This window comes from Gallinula chloropus (genome assembly GCF_964237585.1).
Source record: "Gallinula chloropus genome assembly, chromosome: Z".
In the NCBI taxonomy this organism is placed as follows: domain Eukaryota; kingdom Metazoa; phylum Chordata; class Aves; order Gruiformes; family Rallidae; genus Gallinula; species Gallinula chloropus.
In genome coordinates, this window is record NC_140089.1 from 31,152,861 (window position 1) to 31,165,245 (window position 12,385).

Below are 12,385 nucleotides of genomic sequence, written 5' to 3' on the forward strand. Positions count from 1 at the left end.
TGTAGAGCCTTAGTCAGGCTGCTTGGGACTTCAGGTCCTCACCTGGGGAAAAAGGATGTTGTCCTGAGAGGTAGCAAACTGACAAAGAAGCACGAACTGCCAGTTCCACCTGAGTCATACTGTATTTCTGGGAATGTTTTGTAAAGCAGGTAGAAGTTACGTCCCGTGACACCACATGAGAGAACAGGGCTCTGATACCCAACTCCAAAAATTATTTTCAATGTTTTTTTTTAATTCAGAATGGAGTCTTCAAAGCCACTTGCTTTCCTACTGTTTTTGCAGTCCTACTGTGCTTTTTGGAGCCTTTTTTCCTAGCTGAAAAGGGAGCTGATGACTTTAGCTACATCTGAACCTGCCTCCTCAACTGGAGTAAAGAGCAAAAGTAGTCTTTACTTCTCTATAATAACACTGGCTAGATAGTTCAGTCATATGGGTCTCAAGTAAGATGGTATTATTGCAACTTACTGTAAGTTCAGCCGAACTATTGAGCTTCATTGTGCAGGATCCCTAAAAACACAAACACATTTGTTAGTATTTATTAAAATATCTGAATATGTATGCAAGTACCTAATTTTTTATCTTTTTTTGGTAAATACATACCAAAGGAATCATGCTGTGAACAAGGGAAATATCTTTGTTTTCTAATCTCTTCATGTACCGCACGATGTTTGTCTCAGAGTGATAGCTGGAAAACACAAAATGAGGTATTAAGGCAAGCAGATTAGCTATACCACCTGCCTGATCCATGCTCTAACACAGGAAGAGCCATTAAAAAAGTTTAATGCTGAAGACAATTTTTAATATATACTAGGGACTTACTTCTAAGTTAGTACTTTATGCTCATTAATAGTAAAGTGGATGAAAAATTCCCATTATAATTCATGCATAAATGCTACCACTAAGTAATTCATATAAGGAGTGTACTAAGTCTGCTGATACTATGTGAGCTTGTACAATGTAGCAGATTAATGGAAAAACACACTGAGGATGTGACCATGAGTACTGTTTTGCTCACTTAAAAGGTGAAAATATCTCCAAAAATGTTACTGAAGCAATTATTTCAGAGTAATGACAGACACTGTCAGATTGCACCAAAACATCATATGTAGAGCAATTTCACAAACCTGTTGAAAACCTGATGTGTCAGGAACTTGGAAGTTCTCTTAAATGGGGTGTTAAGGATGCCTTTGGTTTCCTCGCCCATACTCTCAGCAATTAGCTCCTTTGACACAAAGAAACATGGAGTCAAATACTTCTATGGAAATTTCTCTTGTCACAGTCAGATTTCCATCAGAACTAGCTTATACTACCTGCTTACCTCAAGATTTAATCAGCTCTTTAGGTAAAACACCCAACCTTTATTAGCATACATGCCTAGCATGACAAAATTGTTATATTAAAACTGGGTACAGATGTCTTAGTCCTCATCTTGGAAGCATTGCTGATAATTACTAATGACGTACAATAAAAACTCCGTTGGGAGAGAATTAATCACCCACCATGCCCTAAGCCTCACAAAACAAGTAACAGCCTAAACACAAGGTGTCCAAGCTGACTGAACGGATTATTCAGAAAATGGATTACTTGGTTACATAAATCACTGTCATCTCATACTGCTCCTTCTTTAATAGGTCTGAAATTCTCAGTGTTTAAAAATGGTCATCACAGAGACATCCAATGGCCCAAGAGCAGTTTTGCTTTTCTATAAACTTCTCAAACATTGAGATAATTTATGTATGTATGATATATTTTCTACTTACAGACGAAGACTCACAACCAAAAATCCATAATATGTCATCTAGGTCTTTCTCATTTACAGTTTCATCAAGAGATACTCCAAGCTATGGATAAAAGCAACAGTAATTACTCAAAGGCCTTAATTCCAGTGTCAGAGTATATTTGTTCTGGTTGAGAAATGTATTCCAGAAACAGAGAAGAAAAACAAACCCAAACCCAAAATCCACACGGAAAAAACCCAACCTACCCAACAATATGTAAATGTCACTCATTGTATGTGTTAGATATGTACATTTATTTACATAAATGTTTCCAATTCGTACCTTTTCCCTGCTAAACTATCCAAGCCAGATGGCTCACAAGCTTCAAGACTTGTGACCTCATTTCTAATGTTTCTAAGTGTTCTCCCCTAATAGGAAAATGGCTCATTTTTTCTGGACTACCCCCCTTCCCTGCATCACATTGCACAGAACATACTAAACTTTGCAAAAAATCCTTAGCACCTACCAGAATGTCGTTTAGATTTCAATCCATCTTTAAACACTGCAAAGGGACCTGAATTCTGGCAGTTACCTTGCATTTCATCAGTCAGCTTTAGAGTCTCTTCACTCTAGCCCTCAGTGCCATATTTAAGATTAAAAATGTATATACCCAAGCAAATTACAACAAGTCTTAAACAATTTTGTTCTGTTTAGCACATGTGATGACTAGGAACTTAATGCAGAAGAAGTCATACTACAAAACTTATGAAAGGTTTAGGGAGTTACTTACTCGTCCATCACTATAAATCCGAAAATTTATCTTCCTAAGAGCTGCCCTGTCCAAAACCTCTTTGACTGGGCATCCACACGTGATCATCAAGGTATCAAAGAACAGATCATGATGTAGTTTATGACCAGCTCGCCTGAGACCTATAAAAACCAGCAAGTTTATTAGCTGCATCCTGTATTGCTTGCTTACACAGCACTTACGTAACAACTCTATTGATCCCCTAAGTAAATGCTTTTATATAAAATGTCACTGCACATGAAATGCATCTAAATCAGATTCAGACCTAATGAATAATGGAGACTGAGGCCAGGGAAGATCCTTCTGATGCATCAAATTTATTCTATATATACACTAGCAGAATTGGTATATGAAGGACAAAATCAAAAGCCTGGAAAGAAAAACTTCATTATACAAATGGATATTAACCACCATGGAGCTTGTCATGACAAAGTTTAGAGACCTAGTGCTTTCCACAGCAACAAACTATCTTCCAGCTAAGCTCACGAATAAGTATGGATAATTGTGGCAATCATTCCTCAGTTCCCAGCATATGAGTTCAGCAGAGTTTTTTCTGACAGCGATGAGAGTCATGCCAGTGAAAAACCATATCGATCATTATTTTCCGCTACAGACTCTTTGCTTTTGGTCACCTGTTAAGATTTGGGATTTCAGCATTCATAGCAGGAATGACACTTCATCTAACTTCTCTGAAATGTTCCTTCCTCTTTAATCTCATTTATTGCCTATTTCTGCTATGTTACTAATAGTCTGTGCAGATTTCTGTGTGTAAATCAGCAAGCGAAGCACGGAGCTTGCAGCCAGAAAGCACCACTTGAATTTGGCCAGCTAGAGACTTGCTGTAAGGACTTCTGTTAGTTTTGCAAGAAAACAGAAATAATGCTTGCAAGCATCACATAGATATTTAATTCTTGGACACCATTATTAGAAGTACACAAAAACATTACCTATGAATTTTGTATTACAGTGTTATCTAGAGTTGAGAGAACAGACACCAGCTGATGGGAAAAAACCTGTAAGTTTACTCACAAAGGTATGTTCTTTAAGAAGATGTAAGGAATTAAGAATAGTTTCTGGAAACCATAAATACTCACCTTCAGCTAAGATCAGAGTAGCGTTGTGTACTCGTCTTGCAATATGCCTTAATCCATCAGACCCGTGGTACACACCAAACATGGCAGCCATGTTAGCCAGAAGAGCCTAGAATCCAAATACAGTGTAGGAAATTATTAGTTTTATTAGCAAAATTTACTTCATGTTACTTTAGTGGAAAGTTTATTTAGCGCACAGGGACAACCACATATCCTCAGCTCACGATATATTTGATTACATGTTGCCTGTAAATTAGAAGTCGGGAAAGGTAAAATGTTTTAATGAAACTGTAAGCTCTGGTTATGAATTCAAGCAACATGTCACAGAATCACAGAATCACAGAATTGCAGGGGTTGGAAGGGACCTCGAGAGATCATCGGGTCCAACCCCCCTGGCCAAAGCAGCTCCCTGCACAAGCAAAACATCGATAGGAGTAGAAAAAATTCTGACCTTGTCTAGCTGGAGGTTTGTGGAGGCATGTTATTTGGCTAATTACTTACTTAATCATGGAATTTTCCTGTAAAGATAGCCTTTTGGCAATGTGATATTTTTGCATGAAATCACATACAAAAGCATAAATTGTGAAAATTTGAACAAGAAAGTTTAGAATTTAAGAATGGAATTTTATTTTTGCCCTGAGTGGACAATTTAATGAGAATCCCCTTCTGTAAGAAGTCTGCCTCATTCATAACCAACACACCACTAGCAAGTGCTGCTACTCTCATGGAGATGAGAGTGTGCTATGAGACAGGTGGACTCACTGCACTACACAAATTCAGGGCTAAAGTCTTCATTAAAGGAAACATTTATCACACTCTTCAAGCAAGGTTCCATTTCCAAAGGACTCGAAGCAAATGCACAAACATGAGGATCTTCCGATGCTCTTCATTTATCTAGTAAAAGCTCTCAAAAGTAAATCTAACTCAAATTACTGTGATTTTAGGACTATAATCTTACGGTTTAACGTTTTCCTTTCCATCACCGAAAATAAAGCACGGTAAGTTACCTGTGCTGTGCAGATGTTGCTGGTAGCTTTATCCCTTCTGATATGCTGCTCTCGAGTTTGCAAAGCAAGTCGGTATACTTCCTTTCCATTTGCATCTCTAAGTCACAAGCAAAAACATTGCTTCTGTTACTTTACAGTTACAGTAATTTGAGACATTGGGCTATGGGCATGCTAACCAGAAACTCATCATCTATCCTCAGAGATAGAAAGGTGGTGGAGATAACAAACCATAAGGCAGGGCAGCTCTCAGATGGAGTCTGAGACTGAAATCTCTAGAATTGCCAAATGTGTCTGGTCAGGTAGGGCACACAGTGAGTTTTCTAAACCTACCACACCAAAACTTTGTATTTGCCAAAAAATGCCACAGATTATTGCAACTTTTAAAACCGAGTAGTAGTCCAGAACATAATTTGAAGAAAACTCTGAGAAGGTAGTGTCTTTTCTATGATGTCAAGTAAGAGCACGTTGACTTTGTATATATAAAAATAGCCCATGCAGCTGGGATGTACGAGGTAACCATAAGGGCTCTGTCCAATCTGTCCTTTAAGAGGATCTTTTGTAGGGTGCCTAACTTGTTAAAAGCAAAAAGGTAAGAGCCAATTTATCAACCTTGAAAATTAGGAAAGGTTTCAGAACAGCTACAAAAAGAAACAGACCAACTAGGTACACACACACATATATACACATACATAGGTGACAGTTTCAGTAGGAAGACTAGTTGCCCCAAGTACTTGTAAACCAATTACATGATATTTAAATAATTTTTACTGTAGCAGTTTTGGAGGGATTTTGATTAAAGAGCTTAGTTTACCATCAATCCATTCTTGAGATGCAGAAAGGTGAAAATAGATGAAAAATATTTGGTCACAGAGTCGCAGTAGCATGACCTTAATAAATAGAATTACTGTTCTTTTGTGAAATATTGTACCAGAGTTCTGATCAAAATCTGAATTGAGGATCAGATTTCAGAACTACGAGTAAAGCCCACAAATACCCTTGGAATAAACAAGATGATTAAAAATGTATTAGAAGACATATTCCATACAACTAAGAGCTATTTCTAAGCTTATTTATAACTGTTAATGTCATTAGTTACTCTGGTTACCAAAGTATTTCTGAACAGTTTCTGTGGCAAACATACCCAGTGATAATTGCTTTGCATTTTTACTATTCCCAGGTAGACATTTGTAAAAAGGTCAGAGTATGTCATTAAAAAGAAGAATTAGAAGTACATTTTTGCACCATAATTCTCTGCTTTGTTTAAACTTGACTAAAATTTGAACTAGATTTAAGTTTTTTCTTTATTATTTGGGGGGGTTCACTGGAATTTCTACTTCTTTTAATGACTGGATGTCAGAGAAAAAGGATTAACAGTGCAGAGTAAGTGGAGTAAGTTAGCTTGCAAAGCCTCATGCTGTCACAATTAATAATCTCTGCTGTTTCCATTATCTCTTCATCCCACATTGCAGCAAGCACTAAAGACTAAGGTTCACAGTTACATTCCTCATCAGTGCAATTCTTTAAGCTTGCTGCCTACAAACTGAAAGCCATTTTAACCTCTCAGTTTTCAAGAAAAAAGGTGTTTTGGCACAACACCACAGTCAGCTGTTATTCATGAAGGCTGCCCAAGATGGTCATAACGTGTTTTATTTCGACTCTCCCTGAAGACACAAGCAGCAAAGGGAGCCCTTACCTCGTAACGCCCACCATTCTGCCCGGCATCATTCTCACCAGGTTCTCCTTGACAGCAAAGAATGCTGCGTGGGGTCCCCCATAGCAGAGTGGCACCCCAAACCTCTGGGAGTTACCCAAGACAACATCTACTCCAAACTCTCCAGGAGGCTTCAGAATGCAGAGAGCCAGCAGATCGGTCGCACAGCAGGCGAGAGTCTGAGAACAGGAGCGAACAGAGCAGTCAGCCTCTTTTCAAAGGGATGGTGTTTGCACAAGAGCTAGCTTGAGCTAAGATACAGTTTCAGATGGTTCCATATAACTTGCACAGAGCTGAGGCACAATGGTTGTGACAGCTGTAATAGTTATCAATTGCATGGAGCTGAGGAGTAACACTCCAGACAGCAGCTCATGTAATGCTTCCCTTCTATGCCTGTGTCTGTTCGGCGCATCAGACTGGCATCTGACGAGACAAATAAAATTTACTTTACCCCATTCTGATGAGCCCTTTCAACAAGCTCAGAGAAGTCTTCCACCTTCCCTTCAGTGTCTGGATACTGAAATAATACTCCACTAACATCCTTCCCACTGAAATCCATCTCATGGGGTAATTTGAGCTCAGTAATAACACCTGTGTAACTGGAAAACAAAAACATGGAGAAGACAACATATTCAAACCACTTCCTGCCATGGAGTGATACTTAATACAATGTTTTCATGGAGCTTATATATGACTTTAACACACAAAGAACTGAACCTGCTTTGCAGTGCTAAACCTTGAGAAAATTTCACGCCATGGTATGTAGCACTGAAGAATAATTGCATTTGATATGATCAAATATGGAGCAAAGCAAAGCAGAGAATGCATAAGCTATTCAATATCAATGCTGTGCTGCTTAAACATGTGTAACTTTGTGAACAAAGTCATCTTTTTAGAAGATGATTACTTTAAACTGTAAATCTAAAATGGATTTAGCTTTCATTAAAAGAGAAACTTTTCTAGTCAGGGTAATTACTTTCCTAGTTTAAAAAAATGACTGGACCAAATGCAATAACCAAATGTATGTATTTTCATGAAAAAATTAAGGGAAAATTAAATATTTTCTTTTTATCATATGTTTAGTCTCTTTTTTTAATCATCTTTGATTACTTCACAGTTGTATTTGAATGAAAAGTAGAAGCAACACCAAATGTTAACAGATTTCTGCCTCTATTTTGCAAAGAAAATATAATTCTATCATTCAAAAATGTTAGGTATATGGTGAAGAGACACAGAGGAAAAATGATTCAATGTAAGTGAAAAGATATGGTGGAAAACAGAGAAAAACATTACTTTGCTCTGGTCTGGACCACTGCTATAGTTTGAGGGTGGCATCGGGCATCTACATAGAACTTCCTTCTTTTGTTGTGCCTGTTTAAAACAAACAAACAAACAAAAAACACCCCACACATAAGAGGAAGGGTTGCATATCAAGAATACATTGTTTTCCAAGGAACTATTTTTTTCTTTACTAAATGTGAGTTATCCTAAGTTCAAAGGCAATTTTATATTTTAATTATTGTAACCAATTTAAGTGTGAGATTGAATGATGTTTCAGGTCCATTTAAAATAAGCAAGTTCATTTTAGACATTAAACAAGGTTTATACGTGACTAAAATGAAGAGAGACTGTGAAACAGAACAAGGACTCAAGAAGCTACAGGGACATCTCCACGCACACATAGTCTTTTACAAGAATAAAATTGGGGTCTTTAACACAGATCTTCAACATTGCCCTGGATAACCAAATGTGAGCCAACAAAGTATTAAAACAGAGACCAAAACAATTGCCTAGTTTCCTCTAGTAACCATGGTTTTATGTCAGATTGAGGTTTTGAGGGATAGTTACTACACAGTGTCTGATGTATCATCTCCTTCCTGACACACCCTCCTACACTGACCTTCAGTCATCTCTCAGATTCCATTTGATTAGCTGATCCTTTCCAAATGCCCCTACAACACAGATCCCTGAAAGTTAATTTGTATATAACCAGTAACAGTTTCACTTTTAGCAACTTTGGACTGACATACTTCACTGCTTTTTAAAAGCTCCTTTTAACAACCAGTGGGAAAAATAAATAACATTCATATTGTCAGTCTTAACAGATACATTAGATCTATGATGTGGACTCGTGATAAAAGCCCCTCTGCAATCCCCACAGAGGCAATGACAGGTGGGCCAACCCAAAGAACACCCTGTTCCCTGCTGCTGCCAGGCCCATCACAGAAGGTACCACATCATCAGGGACACACCTCCACAACAACAGAGAAGCACAAAGCCCCCAAGGCAGGTGGGAACCTAAACTACAAAATACTGACAGACACACTGTCCGCCCCCACACCCCCCCCCCCCTCCCCACCCCCCCACCCCCCCCCCGAGACACTATAGGAGGCAGGGGAAGAGCACTTTGGGGTTGTAAAGGCTCATTATGAGAAGTTTAGGGGAAAGAAGGTTCCTAGTGATTCACCAGAGGAACAAGTGTAGGAAAATAAGAAGGGTAAGGGTGTGTCTGGTGATAGCAGCTGGAGTCAATGTGTCTGGGGTCCAGCAGCTGGGCTGGTACCACAGGCGGGGCAACTAGACCCTACCCAGTATGTCCATACCTCTCTTGTACAGGGGAGCCCAGAAGTGGGCACAGCACCCTAGGTGTGACCTCACTAGTACTGAGGAGAGGGCAAGGATCACCTCCATTGATGTGTTGGCAATTGTCTTCCTTATGTAGCCAAGGATACCATTTGCCTTTGCCACCAGAGCACATTGATGGCTTATGTTTGACTTGGTGACCCCCAGGACCCTCAAAAGCCTTTTCTGCAACACTTCTTTCCAGCCTGCTGTGCCCCACATGTGCCCCACATGCTTGGGGATGTTCCTTCTCAAGTACAGATGTTGCACTTTCCCTTTTGACCTTTGTGAGGTTACTGTCAACCTATTTCTCGAGCTTGTCAAGGTCCCTCTGGATGTCAGCACAAACTCGTGATGTATCAGCTGATCCTCCCAGTTTTGCATAACCAGGAAAACTTGCTGAGGATACACTGTGACATCATCTGGATGGCCATCATCCAGATCATTAATTTGACCCAGTGGGTCCCATAATAACTGTTCTCAAACTAGCCTTCGTGTTACTGATCACCACACTTTGGGCCCAGCCATTCACTTTTCAATCCACATCACTCTCATCTCATCCAGCCCACGCTTCTTCAGCTTCTCTGTGAGTTTTGAAGGGCCCAAAGACCATCAAGGTAGATGCTATCCACTGGTCTTCCCTCATCTACCAAGCCACCCATTTGTTTGTAGATAGGTCTCAGATTGGTCAAGTGTAACTTTCCCTGTCTGAATCCATGCTGGTGATTCCTGATCACCTTTCACATGCCTAGAAATAGTCTCCAGCACTAGCAGTTGTTCCATCATTTTCTGGAATCAAGGCGAGGTGATAAACTGGTAGTTCACTGCATTCTCATTCCTGCCCTTCCTCAAGACAGAAGTGACTTTTCCTTTCCTCCACCACTGAGACACCTCTCCCACTCACCATGATTGCTCAGAGATAAACAAGTGGCCTCTTAATGATATCAGGCACCTCCCTCAGCACACAAGGGTGCATCACATCGGGGCCCACGGAGTGTTCTCTAACCTGATGCTCCTCCACCAAAAGTAAGTCTTCCTTGCTCTACACTTTCCCCCTAGTCTCTAGGTCCCTAGGTTTCTTAAGGGCTTAGATATCCGAGTTCATAAACACTAAGAACTCCTCTAAGAGCTTAGCAACATGGGCTATAGATGTTTAGTGTCTGCTCACAGTGAAAAGACCACACTCAACTTCAATCCACTCACCCAGGGATACCTACACACGTGGGACACCTTTCACACTCCAAAATTCCTTCCTACTGTGCTTCAACTATACATTTAAAGTATAGTACCTGTGACATAGTTGCATGGCTTCTGCAGCAGCTGTCCCCTCATCCAGCAAAGATGCATTAGCCACATCCATTCCTGTGATATCACAGACCATAGTCTGGTAGTTTAGCAGGCTCTCCAGCCTTCCCTGTGAGACCTCAGGTTGGTAAGGAGTATACTGTGTAACCCTGTAAGAGAAGGATTCTGAGTTTTGGTCTAGAAAAATAAATATGTAACAGAATTATACCAATATGCAACTGGACAAGGAAAAATAAACTGTAAAGTATAATTCACTAACATGGAAATTTTTTTTGGAAAACATTTACTTTGAGATGGCTGTAATTTATTACTTTCATAGACGCCTGAAGCTATTTTCTCTTCTCGTATTGACTTTGCTTTTTTACAGGAGACTAATTCTATTTCACCATTCTGAAAAAAGAAACTACTTTTAAGACAGGTGAGAGTGCATCTTGCATCAGGGAGAGGTCAAATAAGGGCTGAGTGTGGGAGAATTGAGTCAAATCACAATATCCAAATGAGAATTCTTGGTTCAATCGTATCTAGGTATTCCATTATCTTTCAGTAATCTTTCTGAAACTCTTTATTTGCCAAGCCTTCTCCACTCTTACGGGAGGAAAAACACTCAGCATTTCACAGGATCAAGCTCACAAATACGCAACTTCTTGTGAAATGATAGTTTCCATATATGTCGAAGTGAGACTGACGTGTTTTATCTGTTGCCATTTGGAGAACAAGAAAGTAGAGGCAACATTAGCAAATCGTTACAAAATGCACCAACTGTAACGGAAACTTTCCTTCTAACAGTGCAGAAAAACAAAGCAGCAGGAGCCCAGAGATGAAAGGCCAGAACAGAGACCCAACGCTCCTCTCACTGCTGGAAATTTGGGTACTGGATTCCACGGTGGTCCAGGACAGACTTTAAGCCAGTTTGAATTTCAAGTAGTGGCCAGGAACAAGTGATAATTGGGAACACTTGTGGCCTCTTTTTTCTAGCAATGGAAGAAAGCAGCAGTTTGAAATAGATGAAATTGCATTATTAAGCCCCAGACTTTTGAAAAATGCTTGTGGGTGAAGGTATAACCTTTAAAGAGACTATTTGAAAGCTCAAGGCCAGGTCAATAGAAGATGGAAAACAAAGATTTTTAAAGAACAAGCCGCAGAACCTGTGGTATTGAACAAGATGAGAGGAGCAACAAAATAGTAAAGCAAGAGAGAATGTAGGAAAAAAAACTATTTAATGGTAAAATGGGCTGCAAATAAGCTGTCATCTATGGCATTTAGGTTTGTTCTAGGTTTAGCAACAAAACAGACTATACAGTAACTACAAGATTAACGGTCATGGATTGTTTATACTAAAGTTAACTCTTGCTTCCATGCAAAGTTTCAGAAATATCTAATATCAAGCCATAGTCAGTGGACTAGTTCTTGATTAGTATTTGTAGGCATACATTCAAAAGATCTAAGTCTAGGTCTAATTTATTTCTTAATATAAAGGAAGTTCTACCAAAACATATATCTTCCTTAGTGGGGGTTTTTCCTACACTTGGCTTGAATCTCTGGGAAGTTAATGTACTCGTAATCAACACACTACTTACATCTTGCTCTAAATTATGTTCTTGTCAATTTAGACATCTGCAAGACTAATGTCATGAAATGACAAAGGTAGAATTAATTTGGATTTCCAGCTATAGAGAGTCCTTTTTCCTGAGAATAATTAGTAAGGTAAGAACAGACCAGTAGCAGAATTTAAAATCAACATACATAAGCCACAAAAAGATAAATCATATATCAGTCAACACTGGAAAACTGATACTGAAGTTCAGTCATGAATACATGACTTTTTTTTTTATCTGATTTTTATAGACTGGACATTCCTGTTAAGGCCAAAACTGAAACAAACCAAGAATAAAACAAAAGCTGTATTTAATTTAAATATGCACATACATAAATATTGCCATGCAGGAATAGACTAAAGCTGTACAACTAGAAGGTATCCAACTGCACACAGTTTCACTCAGCCTGTAAAATTCCCAAATGCTGTACTGTATATAGAGTTCCAGATGCATCATTTGGCACTTCATGCATCTTTGAGGAGCATTTCTAAGGGTGTTCCTGAAACAGTACCTTTCCCATGGAGTTGA